The following is a 14,822-nucleotide window of genomic DNA, read 5'->3' as shown; positions in this document are numbered from 1 at the left end:
AAAAGCCCCTTAGAATTGTTTGGTGGCAAGTTTCCCTTCTAGAGCACCCAGGGAAATTGTCTTCCTTTAATCCCCTTGCTTATCTTGCAATGGAAAAGAACATCAGAAGAGATTCAAGATTCTCAATTGTATTTAAATGTTGAACTGCATTTTAAAACATAATTTATAAACTAAATCGTTCAAACTTGCCTTTTCTGATTTTTTTGTTTGTTTTGTTTGAGACAGGGTTTCTCTGTGTAACTATCACCCTGGCTATTCTGGAACTCACTCTACAGACCAGGCTGGCCTGGAACTCACAGAGGCCTCTGCCTCCAGAGTGCTGGGGTTAAAGACTTGTGCTGCCACTGCCAGGCAAACTTGCCTTTTATGAGACAGGATCTCATTGGCAGTCCTGCCTTGGCCTGGAACTTGCCCTAGAACTCTGGCTGGCTTCAAACTCTCAATCCTCCTGCCCATGCCTTCCGAGTGCTGGATTTACAGGTCATCTGCACTGTGCCCAGTTTTGAACTTACACACTTTTATCAAACTCTCTCGCCCTAAGCCTCCACTCCTTACCTGCTCCACCATCTTCTTTTCTTAGGAAATGGATTCTTGTTGCCTTACCTGTGGGTACCATCATAACATCTTCTGTTGGCTTCTAAGAGGTCCTTGGAATCTGAGCTATGTACTAAGTACTGACATTGCCAATCAATGACAAATTATAGATTGTAGAATACAGTCCCAGAAGATGACATCCCCTAGTGACAGACATCATACCTGTGCTAATTTGTGTTATTTATGGCATTCTATGCTGTTCCCAAGAGGACAGAATGCAGCTAATGCATGCCTGTGCTCTTCACGACTTGCACCAAAATTTCTCACTCAAAGTATTGGCCTCCATCCCAGTTGTTCCCTTCTGTTTGTGCAACACCATCCCCCAGGAGCCTGTGTGAATTTCTTCTGGAGATTTCTGGTCAAGACTGATGGTTTTGCCAAGGAACAATATTGACAAAGCAACCAGCAAGCAGAGATCTAAAAAGAGACAGGCGGCATCAAAGACTTTGTGTTTGAAATTTTGCTTCTTTTAATATTTAAATTTAAATATTAATGAGATTTGCATCTCTACAAATTAGAATAGAAAACAAGGGGAGAAAAGTGCTTCCTGAATCCCATGGGAGAAACCAAGCAAGAGAGAGCGCTTCCTTTCCCACCAAGACACCGCTCAAATTTCTGCCCTCATAAATATTTACCTGAAGCCTAGCAGCGGCTATTCTTGAACACGGATGATCAGGAATTTTTCTATGCTGAAATAAAAAAAAAAAAAGATGAAAAAAATGCAGGGTCTGTTGTGAATGTGAGAGGGTTTCTTGGCGCGCTGAGAAGACACCAAGCCATGGTCACGCTACCCAAATGGGACAACTAGAACTGTGACTTCAGGAGATGCACACATAAAGCTTCATAATGTTTATCTACACATGGGGACGTATGCTGTAATACTCAAACTTTTCATTTCTGAGACAAAATAACCAAGCAAAGTAACTCAACGGGGAAGGGAATGATATTGGTGTGGCAGTTCAGGTCCATCGCTGTTTTAGCCGTCAGGTCCTGGCAGGGCAGAGCAGGGTGACCAGGAAACAGAGCAACGAAGTGGCTGGACAGCCTGGCTTTCTCCTTCCATTTTCATTATGTCCAGCCTCTCTACTCTGCCCCCTTGTTATGAGGGAGTATATCTTGTAGATCTGTGCTTCCTGGATCCTATTCTAGAACAGCTGCTTCACAAAGCCCTCTGTCCTGGCTACCAGCTTAGGACGCTTGGAGACTATGTTGCCCAAACTAGGAGGCTGCCCTCCTTTGAGTAAGAGACTTGCAACTTGCTTAAGTTCTGCCTGTGAGTGGATGGTGCTGCCACATTCAGAATGGCCAATCGTCTTTGGAAGCGTCCTCATAGACCTCCCTCCGCACATATAAACACAATTGCCCTTCACCAATCTCATAGGCCTTTCTCAATCCAGTGGAGTTGATTAGCAAAATTGGCCATCAAAAATAGTAGTTATGACTTGTAAGTTTATTTTCTTTATTTGTTCATTCACTTCTTCATTCTGACAGAAGTTTTCAAGCTCAGACTTGGCAACTGTGGATGATGCTGAACTTCTGGTCTACCTGCCTGAACCTCCTAAGCACGGAGATTACAGGTATGTGCCATTATATCCAGGTTATGTGGTTCTTGGGAATCAAACCCAGAGTGTCATTCATGATAGGCAACATTATTATATTAATTTAACTAAATGCCCAGTCCCAAATTCCCTCTCTCTTTTGTATTGCTTAGTATCTATACATTTCAGGATATATTTTAGAGCCCATATGTTCAGGAAGTTAAGTGAGTATTTCCCAGAGGAAGAGAATTTTCTGTCTACTCTCCACTTTTACCACTAAATTTGTGCCAATGTTGCTCAAAAAAATCAAAATTAATGAGGAAAGTTACCTTACAGCTAAGGGCATTTCCTATTCTAGCTCATGTCTGAGAGTAAAGGACACTATAGTGTCTAAACCACATTAATTAGTAGAGTCTCGTGGCTATTTAAAATGTTATTTTACCATTTTCTTTGAATTAACGAAATAGTAACTATTCAAAAGGAAAGGTTGAAAGAGTTGTGATATAATTGTCTTCAGAGATCAAAGGACAAAAGGAATTATTTTCATCTCTACTCCACAGCAAAACAAGAGCATGTATATACCCTGAGACAAGGCAGGAAGGAGAAAGGGGAGCTCAGGGTGATTGAAATACAAGAATAAACAATCCAGAAAGACCTGCAATAATCCATCTTTGTTGCCACTTAATGTCATAAAATTTTCTCACACTGCAACAAGAGTAACATTTGTGACATTTCTTGTCTTAGGACCCGGACAGTAGTAACTTTCAATAAGTTTTTTAGAATTTTTTTTTTAAATTCTTCTTATTATAGATTAAATGTAAAGTGTCAGCATCTGGAGAAAAACTGATCTTGTTGTAAAATCTAATGGCTTTTCTTTATTTAAAAATGTAACTTCTTATATATTTAATGCAGAAGGGATGTAATAAAATAAAGAAGAGCTGTACAGAAACGGGAGGCAAAATCGCCACCATCTGTGAGGCATCGGCAGGATTAGGATTATTATTCATTCCAATACAAGAAAACCTGTTATCACAGCTAGAATTTAGCATTATTCTGAGCATTGACAACTCTCAGAATAATGCTAAATTCTAGCTGTGATAACAGGTTTTCCTGTATTGGAAACAATGATTCAATAAGCCAAGAAAAGCATATAAGCTAAAAATATCCGAGAGTGAAGTTATTCATTATTTGCTTATGACCCACTTCCCCCTCCCCACAAAACCCCAAAGGATTCTGTTAGTAAAACAATTTGCTAAGAAGCCTGCCGATCAAAGACTGGTCCATAGCTTCTTCTACCTCCTAATAATGACTGATAAGATGTTACTAGAGGAAAAGAGTTCTAACCTGCAAAGCAAGAAGTGAATATCCTCAAGAAGAAGAAGCCATCATAATTTCTGAGTCACAAAGTTCAGAACGCTACAAGGGTAGGAAGATGGAGAAGGTTATCACCCTGTGTGACAAGCACGGCCCATGGGACAATGCTAACTATATACGCATAAATTAGTATGTTTAGAGAAATTCTCACAGACCTTCTGAGGGAATTAACTACCCAAGGGATAATGAGAGGAACATGGCCCTGTGTGGGGAAAGTTGTTCGATACACCGTGAAGAAAGAGGGAGGAAGACAGGAAGTTACAAGCACAATTTTATTTCCTAAAAACATAGGGACATTTCTTTGAAAATACTTTTTAAAGTGCTCGGGATTTTTCGCAGTAGAATAGTAAAGAACAGGGATTCCTGGTAATAGTCTCTTGTACTGTTTCAATTTCACACAATAAGAATGTACTCATTTTCAGAGTTTTCGGGAAAGGATACCCCTGAAGGAAATGGAAGCAGGTGATTGTATCCTTGTGAAAGGAGCTGCTGATCACATTTTTTCCCGCCTTCACACTTGGACCCTGCAAAAACATCATTATCCGTAATGTTTTCTTTCTTGCGGCGGACAATATATTTAATAATTAACTCTCCACAGCATGTGGAGAGTATGTTTCAGTACCAGGTTTTATTTCCCATAGTGGATCTCAGCAATGTGTTTCAGCACACAGGATAATTAGTTAGCGGCATTATAGTCATAAAGGACTTGGTCCAGCATAGAATTATGTTTCCTTTAAGACCTCCTCCATCTGAAATTATCCATCCTGCTGTGTGTAGCTCAAACACACACTGCACACATGCACACCCACGCAATACACACATACACACCATCTCTCATGCAGATAATCGTAATTTGTGGTCTCAGGGCATGTTTTCCACTTAAAATTTAATTTTTACCTTGTGGTAGAAAAACGTCAAGAGATTGGAAGGCACATGAAGTTAAAACTTTAATAAAGTAAATAGAAAGAAGTGCACATTACACAACTAACTCAGAACACCTTATTCATGGTTATTATTAAATTATGATAGTCTCACAGAGGATCTCTCAAAACATTTTTGCCATATCTAAAAATGATGCTAATTGCTATCTTTTTTTGTTTCAGCAAAAGCTTTATTTGACAATGTAAGGTGTTAAGCAACTATCTCTTGGTAGGACATGGCAGAAAATTCTGGTTGTTTGCTAAAAGTTTCCCTTTTTGTATTGCCATGTTAGAAAATTCCTATTTGAAATGTTTAAGATAGAATGTATTTGTAGTATTTTAATAAAGCTTATTTTTGCTTAGTATTCTACAGAACGCTTTCACACACACTTCTTTAGGATTTTCACTTTTCATTGGTCAGCTTGTCAATCCTGAAATTTAAATGAAGACAAATAAGTATTTGTCAAGTAACAAAAGAGCAGAGTAGAGGGCTTGGACCCAAATGCCCTGATAATTGCATGCACCTATGTCTTGGTTCTCTATATTATAGCAAGAATGTCAGCTATTTCTTCGGAATCCACCAATACTTCTGAAGTTATCGCTCCAGGTGTCTCAGCGCTGACACAAGTCTGTCTCAAACACCACACAGCGTTGCCTGTGGTAGGGACTTTATCTCTCATGTTCACATGTGAGGATGCCATCTGAAATCCTGGTGCCTTCTTTGTCTTCACTGCTCATGGTCAAGCACATCTTTCATGGTACCCCATTTCCACCCATCCCCCCATCTCCGTTGCCTCTCATATCTAATTCCCGACCTGGACCCAACTCCTCTGGTGAGCTGTCTCTCTAGCTCCGAATGAATTCATTTTACCTGTAAACGCGAGATGTAGAATACATAGGAAACAATAGGCATTGCCTCCTACAAACATTCCTACCTTCTCCTGTGAATTCCAATAATGAAGAAATCAAATTACACACCTGAAGAAAGAGCTGTTCTCTGCTAAGACCAGGCTTTTGAGGATTGGCTTATGAACTATTTAATGAATGCTTCTCTCTCAGTTAGTTTCAGCTAATATAATTCAGAAATCTGGCATCAGTTGAATTTTTATAATTGTGGTGTGTCACTTTAAGATGCCTTGTCTAAATGGATATTGCTAACATTCATATTATGTTTTCTTTCTTTCGATAATTAGCTCCACGAAGCCTGTGGTCAGGAGATCTTTCAGTTTTCTAATTAGTTTTCTTTTTTGTTTATTGTTTTGTTTTTCTCCCCAAGAGAAGAGTTAATTACATTTCACGGTGCTTGGGTATATACAGCGCACAATCTCTTTCATCCAACGGTAAATTTCCCTTTGTGCTAGGAACCTTTGACCCTAAGAAGACAACCCCTGCTTTAGGGTGGCTTCAAACTATGATTTAACAATTTTAAAAGCCAGTTGTCAGAGTATATGAACTTTTAAAGCCAGAAAATATAGTGTGTTGAAAATGAACACTCTGTGCCCAGTAGCACATGTCTCTCCTATTCCCATTCCACACGGGTCCATTCTGGCAGAGTTAGAACGAGGCCAATGCTGGTGAGAAGCAGCGGCTGCGACATCTATTTTCCTAATAGGCATCCTGAAAGACAGCCAGCCAAAGAAGTATCCTAATCTGAACGGAAAACATTAAGTCTTTGTTTTTGTTTTTCCCTAATGGCCTGAATGCCCTAAAGACAGTAAGTCGGGATTCTTTATTTAAAATAAGCTTTTAGGACTGGGGAGATGCTTAGTGCTGGCTTCTCAAGCATGAGAGCCTGCGTTTGGATCCCCAGTAACCCTATTAAAGCCAGGCTCAGGGGGCGTGCCTGTGGGTGGAGACAAGTAGATCCCAGGAGCTCACTGGCCAGACAGCCTAGATCAAGCAACTCAAGAGAAGGTGGAGCCAAGAGGAAGAGACAGACAGATGCTTGTAAACTAGAGACCAGTCTAGTCTGCACAGTGAGTTCCAGGCCATAAAAAGGTGTGCGTCTATCTTGAAAGATAAGGGAGGAGAGCGTGCCTGAGCTGTCCTTGCCCCACTATTACACTGATGACTATCTCGAATATCACCGTAGAACCTTTGGATGGAGATAGAGACCCTCCTCAGAGCAACGGACTGAGCTCCCAAGGTCCAGTTGAAGGGCAGAAGGAGGGAGAAGATGAGCAAGGAAGTCAGAACTGTGAGGGGTTGGTCCACCAACTGAGGCAGTGTGCCTGATCTAATGGGAGCTCACTAAATCCAGCTGGACTGGGACTGAATGAGCGTGTGATCAAACCGGACTCTCTGATTGTGGCTGACAATGAGGGCTGACTGAGAAGCCATTGATTAAGGCACTGGGACTTGTTTTTACAGCAGGTTCTGGCTTTTTGGGACCCTGGTCTATATGGATGCACAGCTTCCTAGGCCTGGATATAGGGGGGGGGAGAGCCTTGGACTTCCCACAGGCACAGGATAGGGTTCCCTGCCCTCTCTCAAGCCAGGAGGTGGAGGGAGGAGGGTGAGTGGGAGAACGGGAGGGGATTGGGAGGAGGGGAGGAAGTGTAAATTTTTGAATGGAAAAATAAAGATAAGGGGTAAAGCTGAATGTGGCAGCACACAACTTTAATCCCATCACTCAGAAGGCAGAGGCAGGCAGATCTCTGTGTGTTCAAGGCCAGCCTGGTTTATTTTCTTAATATGTTCCAGGCAACCAAGGTTACATACTAAAATCCTTTAGTTAAGTGTGGGCGTGTGTGTACGAACGCGCGCGCGCGCGCGCGCGTACACACACATACATGCACAAGTACACACACACACACACACACCACTACCACCACCACACATAATAACAGAAAGGTGCATGAAGTTGCATCCTTCTGCTACATCGTCCTTCCACACCATGTTCAAACCATTTTGTGCATAAACCAGCCGTAAATAAGTTATAATGTCAATGAACTTTGATTCAAGCTCATCAAAATCAAACTCATTATTCTCCTAGGCATGCCACTCTCGGCATATGGGAGATTCATTTCCTGACTCTTCATTGTTTGAGTACATTAGGTTTCACAAAGTGATTCTTTGTTTCCAAGGCTTAAATAGGCATGCATTTTTTTATTTACTGCAGGTTCGAAAAGCTTGAAAAAGTGGTACATCTTTAAATAAGTACAAATTTTGTCTTCAGTGACAAGCTAATACATGACACACCAGGGAATTTGATCTAAATTGATTTCTGTTTGTGGGCCAGGATTTATTCTTCTATAGAGCTCGTGGAGGAAGAGATAAAGAAAAGATGGATTTTTATAGTGTTCCTAATTACAAACAGATTACAACATTGACATTCTATGACAGTAATGGGGAAGAATATGCTTCAACTATGCAATGACAGGGGACAGTGGGCTGAGGACCACTGATCTGGCGCATAAGTCAGAGGTAAGAATGATGCTCAGGACAATGGCTTAGAATTGAGCATCCCTAGACTGGGCACAGCCTGAAATCAGGGCAATCATCCCAATGGTTCTCTGCCAGACTCCAGACCTGGAGTTGATCAGAACCAGCAAACCATCTCAAAGGGAACAGAATGGAAGTACATTTGCTCAGTAGGGAATATGTTCTTCTGCGAGGTGGTAACAGCTGGAAAAATCACATTTGGGTCTCAGGAAATACATCAAACATATAGACATCGAATTTTCCTCTTTTCATCTGGAATCAGGCAATCTACAGACATATGGTTTGATTTTGTCTTGTCTTCATTCTGTATACAATGATACAGAGATACCAAAGGAACACACTCAAGGAACCCTTGACATCAAAGCAAGAACGAAAAGGCAGGATGGTAATGTGGACAAGTGTACATTTTGGCATGATTTGAATTCATATAGCACTATGCCAGGCAGTGCTCTCACTGTGGAACCCTGAGCTGCCACGGGGGAATGTGCCATAAGACAACACACAACATGCCTTTTTCCTTATCACATGTTAAAGGGCCATCAGATACTCTCTTCTGCAATGACTACAATAACCTTCTAAATCTTTTCATTGCCTCTTCAAATGATCTGAACACAATCCATAAAGCACAATCAGATACAAATTTTAAGGTACTAAATTGCTATTTCTGATTTATTTTTTAGATCGCTAATATTCCACATTTCTCCTTAGATCTGATGATTCAAAGATATGGTCACCATCAGGATAGGGTTAATAACTGCGACTTGCTTCCAATTCCTGTCTTGTTTTCAATTGCTTCATTATGATATAGCTAAAACAAATATAATAAAACAAGAAACGAAAATAGGAATATATTATTTGTATCTTCCCAAGAACCCTTTTCTAAAGAATAACGAAATGAATAGCTGAAGACGCAATCTGTCGAGAAATGATTACTGTGCCATGATGGCTTTGTTAAGACATCAAGGTCAGCAATCGGCTTGTAGTGAGACAACCGGCAGAAGGAGATGTTGCTTCCTTCCTGGGGGAGATTGATGACCGCTGATGGCCATTCCGAACCAAGCAAATTGTCTGAACACTGCAAATATTAAAACTTTCAGTACCCACAATTTCCCATGGAACATAAATCTGGCAAAAATTAATTTTCCTAAATTCAATGATTACATTTCAGGCGCTCTGTATATGTAGAGACTTCCATAATGGGAATGCAGAGAAGACAATAAATCAATTTCTAATCCCACTCTATAATGAGGTAGTAATAACTATATAGGCTAATGCTTCGCACTTACGAGGTGCCAGGCTGTTTTATAATCATCATCACATTTGGTTTTTCTTAACCGTCCTGAGAAGCAGGTTGAAAGAGCAGAATTTGCCAGGCATGGTTGTAAACACCTGCTATCCCAGAACTTAGGAAGTTGGAATTTAAAAATTGAGGATTCAAGGTTACACAGTGAGATCCTATCTTTTTTTAAAAAATGGCCATATTTTACCAAAAGAGCAGACTTACCTTACAGTGTGTAACCGTGGGGGTCTCTGTTGGGTGCTTATCATTTACACAGTGTCTTCAGAGCTCCAGAAGCTGGGAAGGTCAAGATCCAGGTACAGGTCCACTTTGTGTCCCAGGAGGGTTGCCTCCTCCAGAGGGAACATTACCGTGTCCTTACTTAGATCAAAGAAGCAAAAGAGGTCAAAGGTCAGTTCCCTAAGGCCATTTGTCTGGTACTGACCTCCTCTTCCATCCCCCATATTGCCTAAGCACCTCCCAGCACTGTTGAGTGGGGATTAAATTTCGACCCCGATGTTGACTATGACCATGAGAACCAAAGCGCAAGCTCTTTTGACCCTTTGTAGAGATGGGGTCGCATGTTACAGTCTCCCTGACACCTCTTAGGGAAGCAACACCCCACAGTTGTTTCTGTAAAAAGAAAAATGTAATCACATGTTTGGTGTCTATGGTATGCAGAAGGCCCATGTGAGGTGGGAACCATTCTTACACCCAAAGAACTCTGAGACTTACACATGCTGTCCCAGGTTAGACCTCTTGTTTGTCTATAGCCTACAGCACAAGATGGAAGCAGATATTCATGCCTAAAAAGTACTCCTAAACCCTCAGTTTAGAGACAATATTTATTGGCTACAAAAGTCTATGATTTATAAAAGTTCTAAGGATCCATAACATGGTGAAAATTTAAATATGTATTACATTGTTTAAGAAATAGAACATTTGGGAGTCCTCTTTAATTTCATTGTCCGAATCAGCTTTGTCCTAGGTAGGTGTGGTTTGTTATTTCTGTACTATTTCATTGTATAAACAAACCACGATTTGTCTGCCCATTCTACTATCAATGAACATTATGCTTTTAACTTCATCTGATTATTGAGGTTTAACAGCTCTTTATATTGCTGACTCACACCACCTCGCCATTTGTGCATCTCTCCATCAACTTGTTTAATTTTCAGTCCTCTCTCCTCCTCTCTCCAGATAGACAGCTGCGCAGGCGCCCTAACACTGAGTCCATCAAAAATTATGAATGGTGGCTCACGCCTTTCCCAGAGCACCAGGGAGGCAGAGGCAGGCGGATCTCAGTCAGTTCAAGGCCAGCCTGGTCTACAGAGCGAGTTCCAGGACAGACACGACTGTTACCCAGAGAAACTCTGTCTTGAGGAATAAAAAAAAAAAATTATGACTCTCGATATCATCTTTCAGTGTGTAACTGATTTTATTTGTGCTGTAGTCTTGGTTAGTAAAGGGCCTCCAAACCCAGGTCAATTAAATGTCTTCTAAAAAGTTTTATCGTTTCGCCTTTTGCCTTTAAGTTGCTAATCCAAGTGGGATTGATATTTAAGAATGGTACAATATAAAAAAAAAGTCATTTTTATCCGTACGGGTGACTCTCCTAGTCCCATTTATGGCAGGAGCTCTCTGGTCTTCGCTGCTCTGCAAGGCCAGCTCTGCCACCAGCTTTTTCATGTAGCTGTGAGTCAGCTGAGGGAGTTCTATATTCTGCTGCGTTGGCCCCTTGGTCTGTCCTGGCGACAATGACACGCTGTCACCATCAGTATAGCTTCCTGATAAGTTTACGTTTGTATGCTATTCTCCTGCATAGCTCTCTTCCTTCAAGAACATTTTGGTTCTTGGGGAAATCTTTGTGTCCCCCCCTCTTCCTGTCCCTTCCTCCCTCTCCCGTCCTTTCCTCCCCTCTTGCTCTTTGTGTGTGTTTGTTTATGTGTGTCTTTATAGGTATACATGCTTGTGACAGTACATGTGTACATATGTATACATGCATGTGAGGGGGAGAAGTTAACGTTAGGTGCTGATTCTCAGAAGCCATTGACCTTCTACTTTGAGATAGGCTCTTTATTGGTCTTGAGTTCACCAGGTGGGCTGAGCTGGCTGATCAGTGCGATGCCGAGATCTGCCTAGCTCTTCTTTCCCAGTTTCGGGATGTTTATACCGCCATCCCCAGCTCTTTTGTGTGGGCTCTGAGAATCCAGTTCAAATTCTTACGGAATCCAGTTCAAATTCTGACTCTTGTGAAGCAAGCACTTTACTGCCTAAGTTATGACCCAGGCCCTCCATCCAGACTTCTGAATCTTTGTGTCATAGTTTGAATGCACACATACATACATGCATGCATAATACATGCATACATGTATACATACATACACAGAATAAAACACCCTGTTTAGACCATGGCTGTGATGCCCTTAGTTCCACAGATTAAGTATAATACCACTGATATCTTCACTATGGCTTTTCTATGACTCAGTGTCAACAAGGAAAGCCCTTAACTCTTTTTTTTTTTTTTGTTTTTTCGAGACAGGGTTTCCCTGTAGTTTCTAGAGCCTGTCCTGGAACTAGCTCTTGTAGACCAGGCTGGCCTCAAACTCAGAGATCCGCCTGCCTCTCCTCCCAAGTGCTGGGATTAAAGGCATGCGCCACTACCGCCCAGCTAAGCCCTTAACTCTTAACTATGATCTTAATCATAGTTAAATTTAACAATTTTAAGTTAATCACTTTAATTTAACTTAATGTCTCCATTACTATAAGATTTATTTTTCCACATATGTTTTAGATTGCTCATTACATTTCTCAAAGCTATAAGATTTTGTTGAGATTGCACATGCATAAAACATGTCTTCCTTTATCGAGAGCACGTTCGTTCCCCGTCTTACTCAAGCTCCAGGATTTTCTCCGTAGAAGTCTTGAATACCCCTACTCAGTATTCTTTATACTTTTCATTGTTGATATTAAAATATTTGTCAAATTTTCTGGTTGTGAATTACTTCTATAGAAAACTATTATTAATTGTTTCTATCTAGCCATTTCGGCAAATTAGTATTTTGTGTGTTCAGTCTTTTCTTTTCTTCCAGTCTTCATTTCCTGTCTCTGCGTTTGCTGTTCCTTTCCTCACATTAGCTGAAACCTCCAGTACGTCACAAAGCAGCCACAGTGCCCTTGGTCTGACCTCAGACCCTGTTAGTCCTGTGGGAACCTTTGCCCCTAGGAAACAGCATGCGCAGCTTTGAAATGACACAGCTTGCAATACTTGGAAAGGTGGCCAAACCTCCATTGTTTAACTTTGAAGACCTCATTGAGTCATTATCAGTGCATCGTGCTCAGGGTACATGGCACTTAATTCACGTCAGCAAATATTTATTCCTCACCCAATGAAGAAAATAAACATGGTAAACCACATGTGGTTTCTTCCTGAAATTTATGTTGCAAGCTTGTGGGGAAATGCACTCCTAACAACTAAAACAAAGCAGCATAATACTTGGCTTTATCACACTTAAATAAATTAAAATGAGCCGGGTGGTGGTGGTGCACACCTTTAATCCCAGCACTCAGGAAATAGAGGCAGATGGATCTCTGTGAGCTCGAGACCAGCCTGGTCTACAAGAGCTAGTTCCAGGACAGGCTCTAAAGATACAAAAAAACTCTGTCTCAAAACAACAACAACAATAACAAAAAAAAATGATGATTAGAATGTTCTCAACCATGAGATTTTCCAAATGGATTAGTTTACCAGAAGTTGATCTAAGAACACTGCTACTTTTGGAAGTATAGAATAATCTGAGCAAAAGCAAGGCGTTGGTTTTATTACGAGGTTTTTTCCTTCACTTGAATAGTAAGGCCTTAAAAGTTCAAAGTTTGTCTTTTCAAGTTTGGCCTTTTTTTCTGAGTGGTATTTGATTATTCATAATGAGGAATCCATGCTTTTGAAAGTAGGCCATCATAGGAAATAGATCTCTTTAGAATTTTCCCTAGTGACCGGACAAATGATGGACCTCATTAATCAAAGTGACTCCATTGAAAAACCAGTTTAAGGTGCGCACATCACCAATCCGTTGTTTCTCCCCTGCTCTGATCCATTACACTTTCAGACATTTGAAAAACAACCTCTGTCCTCTGGAACCCAATCAACATTTTAATCACATTGGTACAGAGCATTCAGGAGTATTGTAGGAGAAAAATGTATTCAATAAACCTGACCAAACACCAATAAAGTCCTGTGGTGTTTGCGTTATGTTGTGGAAGGCTCTCAGGATGTGGAGAGAAATCTAGTCATTACTGTCTGTCTTCAAAGCCAGAGGAGAGCCACACAAGTAAGCAGGCACTTAAATATTGAAGGCAAGGCCACTGGGGGGATTAGAAACCTCCATGTAAGGTACTAGGCATCTATTACTCCATATCAGCCCTGGGAGAACTTGAGCAGTCTTAAAACAGAACAACGCATGTTTGCTACCTACCATCTTCTTTAGGTCAAATTTGGGGGCATGTTTGGTTAGATGCTCTCTAGAGTCTTAGATGACCAAGGTGGTAGTGAGTTACAGCTTCATCTGAGACTTAATTGAAGAAGGGTCCTAATCCAGATTCATACGGTTGTTGGCTGCATGCAATTCTTTAGAGCTTGCTCTAGGGACAACCTTAGCTTCTTGATGTATGGCAACAGGAAGATATTCCCAATGCCTTGCCAGTGTTATAGCCCATCATTACAGCTTGCTCTTAATAAAGTTAGAGATAGAGCAGCTGCAGAAAGTTGGGCAACGGCAGCCTTGTACAACATAATCAAGTTGATGTGCCTACCTATTCTGTATGTCCGGGAGCAAACTACAGCATCTGTGTATACGCTAGAGGAAGGGCCACCCCAAACAGAAGTGGGGACAGCCTTAAGACTCTCTGAATTACACTCTAGCCCAAAGCTGAGACCCGAAACTATTGATTTGTTACCCACACAAAGCTCATAAACCCAGAGCCAAAGAAGAAATATTCCCGAGAGAACGTTAAGTGCTCATTAAAACTGTCACATAGGGGCTGGAGAGGTGGCTCAGAGGTTAAGAGCACTGACGGCTCTTCCAGAGGTATTGAGTTCCATTCTCAGCAACCATATGGTGGCTCAGTTCACAGCCATCTGTAATGAGATGTGGCCCCTGCTTCTGGTCTGCAGGCAGCACTGTATATATAATAAATAAATGAAACCTTAACAAACAACCCGTCCCATAGGAAACAGATGGCAATTGTAATGAACTGTTTTCCAGAACATTCCCTGCCATCATTTTCTTTTCCATGGAAGTTGCAGGAATGGCGCCAAGGAATGCAGAGACCCATGAAGTTATTTCTATTTTGACCCCCGACTTCAGATAAAGAAGTAGAATGAGATTCAATGCTTCCCCAGGTACATAAACAGAAACCTTGCAGAAGTAACTTCGTATTCCTTGTCAAGAAATTTTAGTTGATACCTGAAAAGACGCAGAGTGGATATTCAAGCTGAAGAGGAGCATGAGAAATCATATTTATTGGAAATGCAGGACAACGTGCATGTGCTGGTAGGGCGTGGTCAGGAAGTAAGGTCAGAGAACAGCTCAGTCCCGTTTTGATGATACTGCATCCGTCTAGACGAGAAGGCCATGGACAACCAGGAAGCAACGTGGTTAAAGAAGAGGGAAAGAA

The sequence above is a fragment of the Arvicola amphibius genome, chromosome 17 (genome assembly GCF_903992535.2).
Source record: "Arvicola amphibius chromosome 17, mArvAmp1.2, whole genome shotgun sequence".
Classification (NCBI taxonomy): Eukaryota; Metazoa; Chordata; class Mammalia; order Rodentia; family Cricetidae; genus Arvicola; species Arvicola amphibius.
This window is presented reverse-complemented; position numbering follows the sequence as displayed.